The sequence below is a fragment of the Linepithema humile genome, chromosome 5 (assembly GCF_040581485.1).
Source record: "Linepithema humile isolate Giens D197 chromosome 5, Lhum_UNIL_v1.0, whole genome shotgun sequence".
NCBI classification, from domain to species: domain Eukaryota; kingdom Metazoa; phylum Arthropoda; class Insecta; order Hymenoptera; family Formicidae; genus Linepithema; species Linepithema humile.
Genome location: NC_090132.1, coordinates 16834415 through 16847405, shown reverse-complemented (window position 1 = coordinate 16847405; position 12991 = coordinate 16834415). Strand labels below are relative to the sequence as shown.

At 35.4% G+C, this 12991-nt stretch overlaps 1 protein-coding gene across 5 annotated transcripts in view; it reads right to left on the bottom strand.

Annotated features, from left to right (window-relative positions):
* Positions 1 to 12991, bottom strand: part of mtd (mustard) — a 123772-nt gene that overhangs the window by 70433 nt on the left and 40348 nt on the right. The gene's annotated exons all lie outside the window — the stretch shown is intronic.

The following is a 12991-nucleotide window of genomic DNA, read 5'->3' as shown; positions in this document are numbered from 1 at the left end:
TCTCGTATTGTGTATATTATTTTTATAATCCCTCAAACTACTCGTGGCTCTCAAGTTCGCGCCCGAGTACGGTTTAACGAGATAATCTATAATCAAGTTAATCAATTCAATAATAATCCGATGAGAACGATAGGACGAAGCGGGAGATAATAATGGCGATCAGCTGGTAACAAGGTATCGATAATTTTATCGAGATCATTGTTGTGCTAGAAGTATCACTGATTACTTAAGAAATAAGGATCGAGATTGCATCATTTATATGTTTTTACACGCACATGGCTGTAATATTTGATTCTTCAAGAGTTGAAAAATTCTTGAAAAATTCTAATTTTACATTAAAAGGTACATGATAAACAGAGATAAGTATTGATAAAATAAATACACAATGATTATAATATTACAATACTCTGAGATTTTCCCTATCATTGTCAATAAGATCTTTAATTGATAATAACGATAACATACCCCACGGTTTATCAATGCAAGAATAAAGCGAGCAAATAAACAATGGTCCGTTTAAAGTACCTATAAGAGGAAAAGACCGATTAAAATGATAAGGCTCGCATAAATGACGCGTCATTAATTACGGCAGATTTTGCAACGGGAAGGGATTCAATCGCGGAAAAATAGAAAAATAGATTCCGAGAAGCCCGGTTGCATCCGAGTATCGGGACTCAAGTGCCTCGATATTCCAGATATCGCGCGTTCGAGCAGCCACTTAATTGATTACGCAACTCGCGATATCAGGCGGTTGTTCGATTCACGGTCGGCCGCGAAATATTTTTTCCGATGATCGTCATACATCTTGGCGCCTCGCATGCTCTTGACCCGATTCTGGCTCGACAAGAAAATGGCCACACCCGCTTGTTTACTCGATATTTTGTTAGATTTATTGGGGCTGTTGTATCCTGCGAACAGTCTGTCTCGAGTGGAACTTGACAAATGCATTGCAAAACATTTCGCATTTAAATATATTCCTTTTCTTTATCTTCGTTTTTTCAACATATTATACTGCTTTATAATTAATCATGCTCATATTATTTTAATGCAATTCACGTAATGTCATGATTTTTCATTATTTAATTATATTATTTTTTATTATTACAGCTTTATTGTGAGCATTAGTTTAAAAAATTAATGAATGCTATAGGCCTCAATATTGATAATTTGGTCGATTTTACACTCTAATTGCATTAATGTCGTTATCACGCAGCAGCCCTCTTTTTGAATACTTTTCTTTCGCGAGAATAAAATTAAATAGGACAAAAAAGAAGAATTCCGTAAAAGTTCCACAAATTAACTGTTTTCCACTGCGCTAATTAAAAAAACTTTGACATAAACTTCTGTGGGATATCAGAAATAAACTTCGAATTAACATCAGCTTCTTTTTCATCTCGAATTGTCTCTTAATTGTACGGCGCAAACAAACATTTTACAAGGATCTTCATGTCAAGCCTTCGTACTTTTCGTTTTATATATCGCGTATCTACACAAGTTTTAATTGCGATTCAAAACCTGTTACCGGGAAAGAATCCAACAGATGAAAAACTTGGCGAATTAAAACTTTACTAAATTAATTATATTTTCGCGGTGGCAATTCGTACTCACAATACTCGGGAGATATTTGCGGAGCGCAAAAAACGACATCGTCCTGGACGGAGAATAAAGAACGCCACTTTGCTGCAAAAATTTTCTCCACGAGAGAGGTGCAAGAAACGTATTCAGACTCCATGGGCGGGCAACGAGAGAGCTCTAATTGGCTGAATCGAATTAAGAGACGGCCCGGCATTTTCATAGCTGCCAATTTCGTAATTGGACACGCGGCCGAATTGACCAATTGTTTCCACCGCGCTGGACATTCATCCGCCTCTCTCGTTTAAACGGAGCCTTCGTTAGGAAAACGCGCGGACATGCAACGGAAGCTTCGCCTCGGCGAGTGAGCGACGGACGGAAATGTCGTGGAAACGGTGTAAGTGTCTTCTCGTGGCGGCCTTGTGGTTAGACAGCTGATCGTGCAGTGACATTCCCACGCCTGACGATCGATCGCCGCGCGCGTGCGAGAGCGCGATTTTAACCGGTGACTGCTCGAAAATTATTATTTTGCTTCGCGAGTAATTTTATCATTTTTGTTCAATTTTCTGTATAACATATAGTGTAATATTATATATATATATGCATAATTATCCGCTAAAATAAAATCTTAAAGAAACAAAGAATTATAATTTTCATTGTGTGAAATTTTTGACGTTTCTATGGTAATTAGAAAATTATACACTAGACACTATGATTTTATGTCAAGCCTAATCAGATCTCGTGTAAAATTCATAGAATGTTATCTTCGCTAAATACACTCATTGAGACGCTGCTCGCGGAAAATTGCTTCACGGAATAATTGCGCGCGCGTTAGGTAGCTGAGCCTCTATCAACCGAGTACATCTTATCAGGCGTATTTGTCATCAGATTCATATATCGCAAGACAGGTTTACGACACGGCTACCGGAATCGCAAACGAGACTATCTGCTTCCATTCGAGACGTAGTTGAAGCAGATCCGCTTCCTTTTCGCGCATCGTGTCGCGTCGCGGTAATGCGTCTTGCAGACGCGTCTACGGAGTAATTGTACCTGGTATGTCTTTTAAGAAGAGGTATGATATACATATATTGATTGAAATAATATTTCAGTTTACTCACGTGCTATAATTATTAAGAGTTATCTGTATTCTGCGCGATAAAAATAAAATATTGTAAATATCTCGAATCCGCCTTACAGACAATGAATAAAATTCCTCCTCTGTCTTATGCAAACTTATCTTATTTAATTGCAAGTTAGTGTAATCATTAACACACGATTCAACGATCAAGAAACACAAGTCGTTGCAGATGTGTCCTTGATGAAGATCAATATCCAATCGAATAAAAAGGCAATATATAAATCAATAATATCAAATTTCTTGGAAGAGCATCACGTGCTAATTTCGGCCGATAAGAGAATTCGCAAGAATATTTTGGTGGAACGCTTTGCGATAAATCATTTTATGTCGCAATACGGAATGTTAAGTCCATATTGCGCCATAAAATTGGAACAGCGACTCGAAACGACAAACTGTGCTTTCCTACGTGCTTATTGGCACATTCAATGAATTTGCGCGAAGAGATAAACCGACAGATCGAGAGAACGACGAAGGCAAATTGACTTTTTCGTTTCGACATTTTCCATCTCGAATTTCGACCTCAAAATAAAAATCTGAAGGTGGAAGATTCAATTACCAAATATTGAATAACTCAAATTAGATATTGTACTTAAAGACGTTCATTCATTAATTTATTAAACGAAATTTTCGGCAATCGAATTTGTAAGAAGCATATAAATTCTTTTATAAATAACTACAGAGAATAAATACATATATTTTCATATAAATTTTGTATTTTCTGATAATACAAAATCGTATCGAAAAGTTAAATAAGCGCGTTCCAAAAAGTGTCGGCAAAGATAAGTAAAGTAACGGAAAAACGAGAGGAACGTAAAAATCGCGTCTCCCGTTACGATTATACTTCCGTATTAAATGTCAGTTTGACGATATTACAGACCTTCGTGAACTCGGTATGCGAGCGGAATAAAAAAGATTGGTGAAACTCGTAACGTATCTGCCTGGTGCATCTCATCGTAAAACGGCGATTTACGGCCCAGCGGAATTATAAACTTCCATCTCTAAAATCCGCGCGAGCGTACATAGTCGGATAAAGGGGGTGCTTTTCCAACGGCTTTTGTGATTCTGCGAAATCTGAAATTTTCGATCGACGTTTTATTACAATTTATAGACGATGTATGATAACAGATAATAGTCGGATAAAAACTTGTATGATTATCTATTATCGAATATTTCCCGCCGAGACAAGTCCAGCGGAACGCTTTCAGAAATACAGTTACAAATAATCATTGAAGTAAGACGATTGAAAATAGAACTCAACGTCATATACAATTAATTTGCTATCAATTTCTTAGTATAAATCAATGCTCGGTACGTTGCCATACATTGTCGTCGATCAATCGTATACATCGTGTGTCACCGAGAATGGGTTATCTTCATTCCATTTTTCCGTACCTATAGCATTGAAATATGAAATCATCAGAACTATATTGAGATAATCAATAAAGAGATAGGAAGAATGCGAGGACGCGACTAGGCAGCGATTATATTGATTGCGATTGCAAACAGTAGTGTGGTTAAAGAATCGCCTACACACTCTGTAGCGAAAATTGTTGATTAATAAAAAACAGCTTAAACCCTCTGTTTCGCCAGCCAATCGTTATGATATCATTTGTAGCGTGCAATGTCAATAATTATGCTTCAATGATTCGAATAATCGAATGTATAAAATCTGCTTTCAACCAAAATTTCTTATATTTTTGTACATGTATTACATACGCACGATTAAAGAGAGTTTAGATTCATTTATTTATAAAATAAAATATGTAAGGCAACGTGCAGAGATAATTTAACATAAACATTTATCTCGATAGAACAAAATGTGATTTTAGATTTCTCAAAGTCGCAAAAATAACGTGTTATTTCGTGTGATACCATTTCGCACAATGGAAATATTTTAACAATTTGAATATTTCATTAAGATACACAATCGTGCGAGTTCTCTTTGCGATACGCAAACGGCAAAATTGCATGTTTACGTGACTGCTGCTTTGCAGTCGCGTGAACGTGATTCGCCGTCCACTTCCCGGAGATGTCGATTTTTCGTTGGGATTATCGAGAGTCCTTGTGCGGTCGATAGCGAGATAAAGACAAAGAAGCGCGTCGCGACCAGATGCCTGAGAAAGCCTATACCGACCATCGTCGCTTTCTGCTTGACATTCCGCGCGTGCAGCATCTGTCGAGGAATATTAATGACAATCGTGTCACAAAAGTATGAAAGGTGTTCATTAATGTTGCATAACAAAAACACTGCGCAAGACCTTGTAATCGTTACCGGTAATAACACAATGTTCGTTAATGAATCTATAAATGACGCGGATGAATTAAGAAAAAACCGCACCAACAGTTTCACACTAATCGTTATTTTTATCGCAAACTGTAATTTTTTATATTATCACTCATCGTTATAATTAACGACTATTGATATAAAAAGATTTAATAGAATCTTAATGGATTGATCACTTACTCGAGTGATCGTATTGATTTGTATTGATATATTAATAGCGTATTAATACGATCAAACTCTACTTTCAATCATCTCTTTCTCAGTGATTACTTTTAACCATACTTTCTCGTGCGATCGCTATGACACACTTACGATTTCTATTAGTGATACATAAAATATAATGTAGAAATAATTTATGTAGCACAAACTTGAAATATCTAACATAAAGCTTAAATCATCAAAAAATTCTATTCTTTAAAAATTTTAAGCATTTTTTTAATAAACTGTAATATGATTATGTTTTTAAAATAACTAGAACTCTGCACTAATATTTAACAATAATGTTATACAGTTCTTAGTAAGTTTTATTCTTAAAGCTTGGAATTGCAAGAATATAAATATTTTTTTAAGATATTAATAATAATTACAACTCTTATCATTTATCATTAATAATTATCAATAATAGATTATTTAATTAACTTGAACAATTGTATATAAGGGTGTGTATCTTGTACGTTTGCTAAAAGCAATATTGCAAAAGATATAGTTTCCGTTATCAATTAGTCATCACATTAATTACAGAAAATTCCTAAGCACATATATAAAATTGCATTCTTATTTCGCGATATAATTTATGTCTTACTTGTGTAATAAACCAATAATCCATTGGAGTAATACATTCAGGAATATCGCAATACATTTTTCTTATTATGCCTGTAAAGCAGTGAAATAGGTCAAGCATTTTATTTCAAAGCAAATAAATTCCAACAAAATTTAAAATCATAAAAAAAATTACTCCTTTTTCAAGTATTAAAGGCATCAAAGATTCTTACACTTTTCAAAGCATTTTTTTTATATCTTAGTTTTGCATAACAAAATAAAAGTAAAAAATATTACATATTGAACTATTACATATTTCATCAAATTTAGATTTATAAATAATATTCTTAATAAAAAGTACTTTGAAAATTTAAAAACCGCGAATTGTTTCATAATATGTATTGCATGCAATATATGTGCCCAACATAAATGACTTGAAAATGTTTTTGCACGAGGAAGTATTTTTCAATTCTCGCTTCAACGCCATTACGTTCGAGAAAAACTTTATTGTTTGACGCGCCTGTTTAAGATTTTCAATTTCCACCGCCTCTTCGAATGCACAATGATAATATGTATGCTGGTCACAGAGTATTTCATAAAATATTCTAACCGCAGCCCATACCAGACGAACGCTCAGCGTTCACATCGCGCGTAACCACACAATCAAATCTTTCCACATTATTTATTACAGTACGCGTAATTGATGAGTCAGCTGCGCCAAATGTTTCATACGATTTTAATACACGGCGTGAGTTATTTCGATCTTAAATGTCTTGCCGATTTATTTCACTTTCCATGGATTTTAATTACCGGAGCATGAATGTGATGACGCGCGATCACAAATCGGGTTGATCAGCGACGCGCCTCGTCGTCGGAAAATCATAATTGCGATGTTATATGCGCAGTATCCTACTTTCTAAATCATCGTGAAATTACGCTCGCGTAAATGCGGAATGCGCTAAAACAAACTAGCCAATAAAGTAGCTGCTTTGAATGAACATACAAACAGGCAAAAAATAAAACGTAAAACATGTGTTTTTTAAAGACTCGCTTCTCATTGTCAGAACATGAAATATATGAATATATTATATAAATCTAAAAGAAAAATATAATTGTAAAAACCGGATTATAATAAATAAATAAATTGTATGTCAATATACACAAAAAAAATATATATATATAATTGATTATTTATCAAAAAATTTAAACAAGTTTTTCTAACAAAAAATAAAGAATTATTAATAATTTTTGAATAATTCCTAAAAAAACAAGTACAAATAAGACTGTTCTTTTAAATAATCAAGTTTTAATATTTACTGGAAATATCGCCTTTTAAAATTATCAGTCGTTCATTTTAGCTATAACTACGAGACAATTTATGAGCAGATGTTCCTAATCATAAAAAAAAAATTGATAACATCCTGCACAAATAGTGCACACTAGTCATATATGCAGGAAAACACGTGTGCAATAAGCGTACCGCATACCGTACTACCGTACGGGATACAATCTAAACTCGAGTAATTTAATCATCGCGCTACTACAGACTAATTAAAACATAATTTAAATTGACCGTTATAATTGCTCGTAGCGTAGCGTAAACTTTCGTCAACCCGTGTAGCAAGACCGCCGTAAAAAATCACCAGCTATCTCGCTTGCCAATTAATGACGCGCTAATAGAAATTGTATACGTAATTAAACGCAATTTGCAATTATAAATGTTATTTTTCACGAAGAGATCACATCCATCGAAGTAATCTTTGTTCCAACCATCGCCTTCGGTTGATTAAATGCAAATAAAGAGCACCACGGCGCGCTTAATTGTTAATTCAATTAACCTTTATTGTATCTTTGATATTTAAGCCGAATAAAATCAGTTGAATTAAATAATATATTTGAAGTCAAGTAGCTGTTACGTAGAAACAATTAAAGATGTCGATCCTTGCTATGACGTTAATATCGCTGAGCCGTAATTATTATAACATTTGAATCGCGTTGCGTAAACTAAGAGAATTGTTATCGAACGTAATTATATAGTTCCGCCACAAGTTATGTGTGAAGAATGGCAATATATGTGCTTCTTTTTAAACTAATGCAAACTCTATAAAAATTAAAATAATATAATTAGTAAATAATTCTCAAAGTAGTTAGATCAGAAGTAAAATTTGTAAAAATTGAAAAAATGAGACATTTATAGCAGTTAATTTTTAGCTTTATATCATCCTTTTGATTTAAAAAAATTAAAATTATAGAATTTTAGAATTATAGAATTATAAAATTATATTGTAGGTCCGAATGCCTCTTTGAAATAAGCTTTATAATATCTTTCTACAATAAACTTATAAAATGTTTCTTTTTTTAACATAATCTATGAAATGCTTCAAGACAATTGATCAAAATGCTGAACAACAAACTTCAGAAACTTCTAGATTGTAGCAAAGAGTGCGAATTGGCTCGAATTGCAAGTCGATCACAGATATCGTTCGACAGAATGGAACTTTATAACTGCCCGATGGCGATGTTCCCTTGCTTTCCTTTCAAGGTTGACGGCACTTGCCTAAATCGATTATCGCTTGGTGCGCTTCGTTGAGTGTGAAGAAGATTGGCAGATAGGATTTACATTAGTATGCAACGAGAATTCTCCTCTCTCTCTCTTCAACAAGAGTGATAATGTAGACCTTCGAGATACTCGATACAACGATCGAAAAATTTGCAAATGAACCAAGAATTATTATTACATAAGACACTTGAGAAAATTTTCCACGTATCTCATGTAAAATAAATGAGGTATTAAAACGTAACTTTTTTTCGAAGAAAAATAATGTATGAAAACTAAAAAATATATAAATTATACAATTTCTAATAATATTAAATATCAAAATAAATACTAAATTATAAAATTAAAAAAAATATTGCAACAATGAAACAATTTCATCTATTTTATCGTTCGTGTAACTAAACTAAATAAATCACTACAAGTTGCACTTGGCAAACTTTATTATTTGCATCTCGAAGATACGTTAGAAGCTAAATGCGGTGCAATTATTTTCCAGAAAACTCGCGGCACTATTTAAGAACTTGATTAGAGGAAAAAGCACAGTAATTCATCACGCCTAATTAGTCACTAAATGAGAAAATTCTTGAATAGTCGTGCAAGATGCTCCGTCGATAATGTTCAAAGAAGTATTCGCGGGATGACGCAGATAGGAAAGTTTGAGATGTCGGCGGGCAAGATCGCTCTTAGTGAAATACGGGCGATACTTTACCGCCATTTCGCCGATAACGAGACGTCAAGAGAGGTGTATTTGATCATGAATTGCAGAGTAATTATATAAGCATATAAACACCGTGAATTTTTGGGTCAAGGCCTTCCTTATCGTTCAACGTTCCGTGTGCTTCGCAACGCGCGTTACTTTTCCACTGTTTGCAAAAAAATGCAACGCGCAATCTCGAGACTGCTCGACTGCGAGTCGAGGAGAAATGCAGGCATGCAAAAAAAAAAAGCATATTACCTGTGCCGCGTGCCCGTGTTATACATTATCGTCGCGACTTTCTAATTCCTAGCCGACGCGATCGTTCCTTTCTCGATTTTATCGTGCGCGAAATCGCGTTTATGACGTAATTTACGATTTTACAATACCAATCGAGAATACGTGCAATATTTCTGTTAAATAACATTATGCGTGAGTTACACTTGTCGTGTAAATAATGTTTATAAATATGTAAGTTATAAAATAAATGAATAAATATTAATAATGTATCTAATCATGATTCATGTCCCGAGATGGAGGTCAAGCTTCTATAAAGATAATACAAACAATTATATCTCTAATCTCATTTCACATTGGTCGGTATATTTATTTTTCCTGAGAAATAATACTAAACACGATTCAAACATAAAAAGGAAATTCGTTTCGCGCAGAAGAAATTAATTAGCAGACCCGAAGCTGGCGGATAGACGTCAAATTAATCTTAATCTTCGGTCGACTTTACGACGCCGAAACGAAACTTTCGATTCCCGTCTGACCCATTTGTTAGACTCAAGGCGGTCGTTCGGCTGCATCGGCCATTGCAGTTTTAAAATATCGAGTGCACCTTTCCGGATGTGTTGATAAGCATCGACGATACTATCGTTCATTCACGATGGCCGATGTCTGACATCTCTTTCTTACAACCAGTCACAGTTTTCATAGAACCAATGTCTGAAATTGCGAATGAAACGACAGCAACGACGCAGGCTCGTTCTTCGATTCGCGCGAACGCGTTTCTTCCATTGTGCCGAGGAAATGAGCTATCAACGGGAAAAGATAAATGCGTGCTCGCCTTCTTCGCCTTCGTTATTTCGAAACTTTATGGTTGAGGTGACTGTCAGACTCTTTCGACCGCGTATTGGACTATATGCTTTCAGTAATATTATATTTTTATAGAACACCTGAGATTTCTGGGACGTCTCGGATACTAACATTTTAATGTTAAATATTAAATGAGTTTTGCAACAACAGTGAATTAAATCCATGATTTTCGAGATGCATCTTAGATCCGGTTTTACATTAAAAATAAATCTCATAAATTATGACTTTCATAAAATATATAAGATAAATGAAAGATTCAGAGTAAAAATGGATTAACTTATAAGGAATTATACGTAAGTATACTTGAAATGCAGCCTCGTACTTAAAGTGACCCTCATGAATCATGGACCTAACTTGCTCTTGCTCTGAATTCTTCAAATATTTATACCTCTTTGCATTCTAACACAATCATTTAATTACTAAAAATATGTATGTTTATTTGCAATACTCACTCGTGTATCAGCAGAGTTTATACATGTAATTTAATAATTAAATCAAAATTGCACTTTATGAAGGAACCGAATATCAACCAAAACCTCGGAAAATACTATCTCTCACAATCTCCGCTAGGCTAAAATAATGTTATCGCTCTAACCCAACTCTCGCTTCAATCCTTGCATTCGTTGCATCACGGACGCACGCGTGAGAAGTAAGAGAAACGGCAACTTCCGAGTTCTGATCATAACATAAAGTGATCATCGCTAATGCGCAGCACCCGATGATGAACGGAAAAGCGTAGGAAAGCAACGAGGGCGGAATACGAGAATAAACCAATGTGGTTTGTGAAAACGGATTTATGAAAATTCGAACAACTCGCTTGCAACTCGTGTATACGCTATAACGAAAATATACGTCCGATCGCGAGTTACGACCTGGCTACATACCTATCGCGCCGAAAATATCGCCGCGAACGATTTGCAGAAACGATACCTGCAGGTGGAAACGCAAATAGTTTATCGGCGAAGACGTTTGTTCGTCGCTACAAGCTCGCTCATACGTCTTTCTCAGTGCGAGTAAACAAAGCCGCCCTCGAAGACGTTTATGCGCCTCTCTCCAAAAAGACGAGCCTCGTTCAATATCGATCGTAAATGCGACGAAAAAGAATCAGAGCGAAATAAAATCGGCTGACATCTATGTATAGGTGTCGTCTTCAGCAAGAAAACAGCTCAATCTTTAACTGGAGCAAAGCGACACCGGTGACAACTTCATTGAAATTGAACTTAGAGATTTTGAAAACAACATACGTCTTGTACAAAACTTTTCAAAAGTTTAGATAGTTTAGAAAACGTGTCTCCAAAAGGTACTATAAATCTTCAGTGCAAAAATAAACAATCTACATAGTGTATCAATTATTTATACCATCAAAATTTACATCTGCTATCTAAATATTATTTTTCGCGTTTCTAACGTCAATATTAATATATCAATTTCATTGTTATTTATATAATCTTAGTTCCTGCACATTTTCAAATTATAAAAAAGATTCACAATTCAAGATTAAAATTCTTGGGAATTGTTGTCTTCGATCGACACAATTTCACAAAATAAATAAATGCCTTACTGATTTAATTTACTGAATGCCTTATAAAAAATGACATGGGTTTGCCATTTTTTGTAAAATGCCACTGCATTTTCACATTTAAGTGTGCTTTTAACGTGGAACCGACTCTAAGTACGTGCACTACGCGCGTCTTTTATCACATTGATTACCTCATGGTTGAAAAGAAATCGGCTTTACTACGTGAAGATATATAGCAATTCTATGAACTACGTGAAGATATATAGGTTTTCAATAGCAATGGGAATACTCACGTGAAAGAAGTCGATCTATCACAAATAGACACGAAATAACAGCATAAAGATTACTCACCTGTAACAAAGAAAGAAAAAGCATGATTAGTTCAACAGTTAGTATTTTCAAAATTTGTTATATGGATACAGCTGAATAAAAAGATGTAATTTTAGTAACGAGTCACGTTTCATCGTTTTCCATTCGTACAACTTTCCCAGAATATACACAACTCGGACATTTTCGATTTCCTACACGCTTCTTGTTTTCTCATTTTACAACATCTTATAATTTTTGCAAACAAATTCAACTTTCATATTTTTTTATTATTTTTATACAAAAACACTCCTTGCATTACGCGCGTGCAAAATGAAACGCTCAGAAACGCTCGCGTTGCAACGGCAAATCGATAAATCGTGTGCCAATTGTTTATTGTTTGCGCGATATCCGAGACTAGTACGTTTCTCAATGCAATGCCTGGCCAGTTTTCGCAGACACGTGTCCGCCATTTCAAGCATGCAGAACACGAACGCGGAGCGTGAGCCATTGTCTCCTTCGAGTTATCGCGCGCGCGTCTCGCAAGCAAGCTATCTCGCGAAACGTTTCCTTTCGTCTCGTCGGTGCTCGCACCGTATCACTCGAGATATGCGACAAAGTTATTCGCGTCCGCCATTCAATCGCCCACGCTCGATGCGAGCGACGTGTACGGAAAAACCGAATGAGAAGGAAGCAGTCTGGAATACTCCCCGTTTTTCAAAAAGCAAACGATAGTCGATCGTCCCTTCACGGCAAGCTTGGCTCCGCGATAAACGCTTCCGATCGCTCGGATAAAAGTGCAGCAGTCGCCGTCATGCCATCACTTTGTATTCACAGTGCATCGTACGCCGTTTTTCGGTCGCTTCCGCTCGGAGCGCGGAAGCGCGACGAACGTTACGAGACTTCATCGAAAGCACGACTTCGATAAAGCATGGCATTAAAATTAAACTTTTTGCTTCGAAAATAATGCGGTGACTAAAATGACAATGTACATTCTGTTCGTTCGTGACAAGAAGAGATTCTTGAATATTCAAGTCACGAACTGATTTTGAGATTTCGTT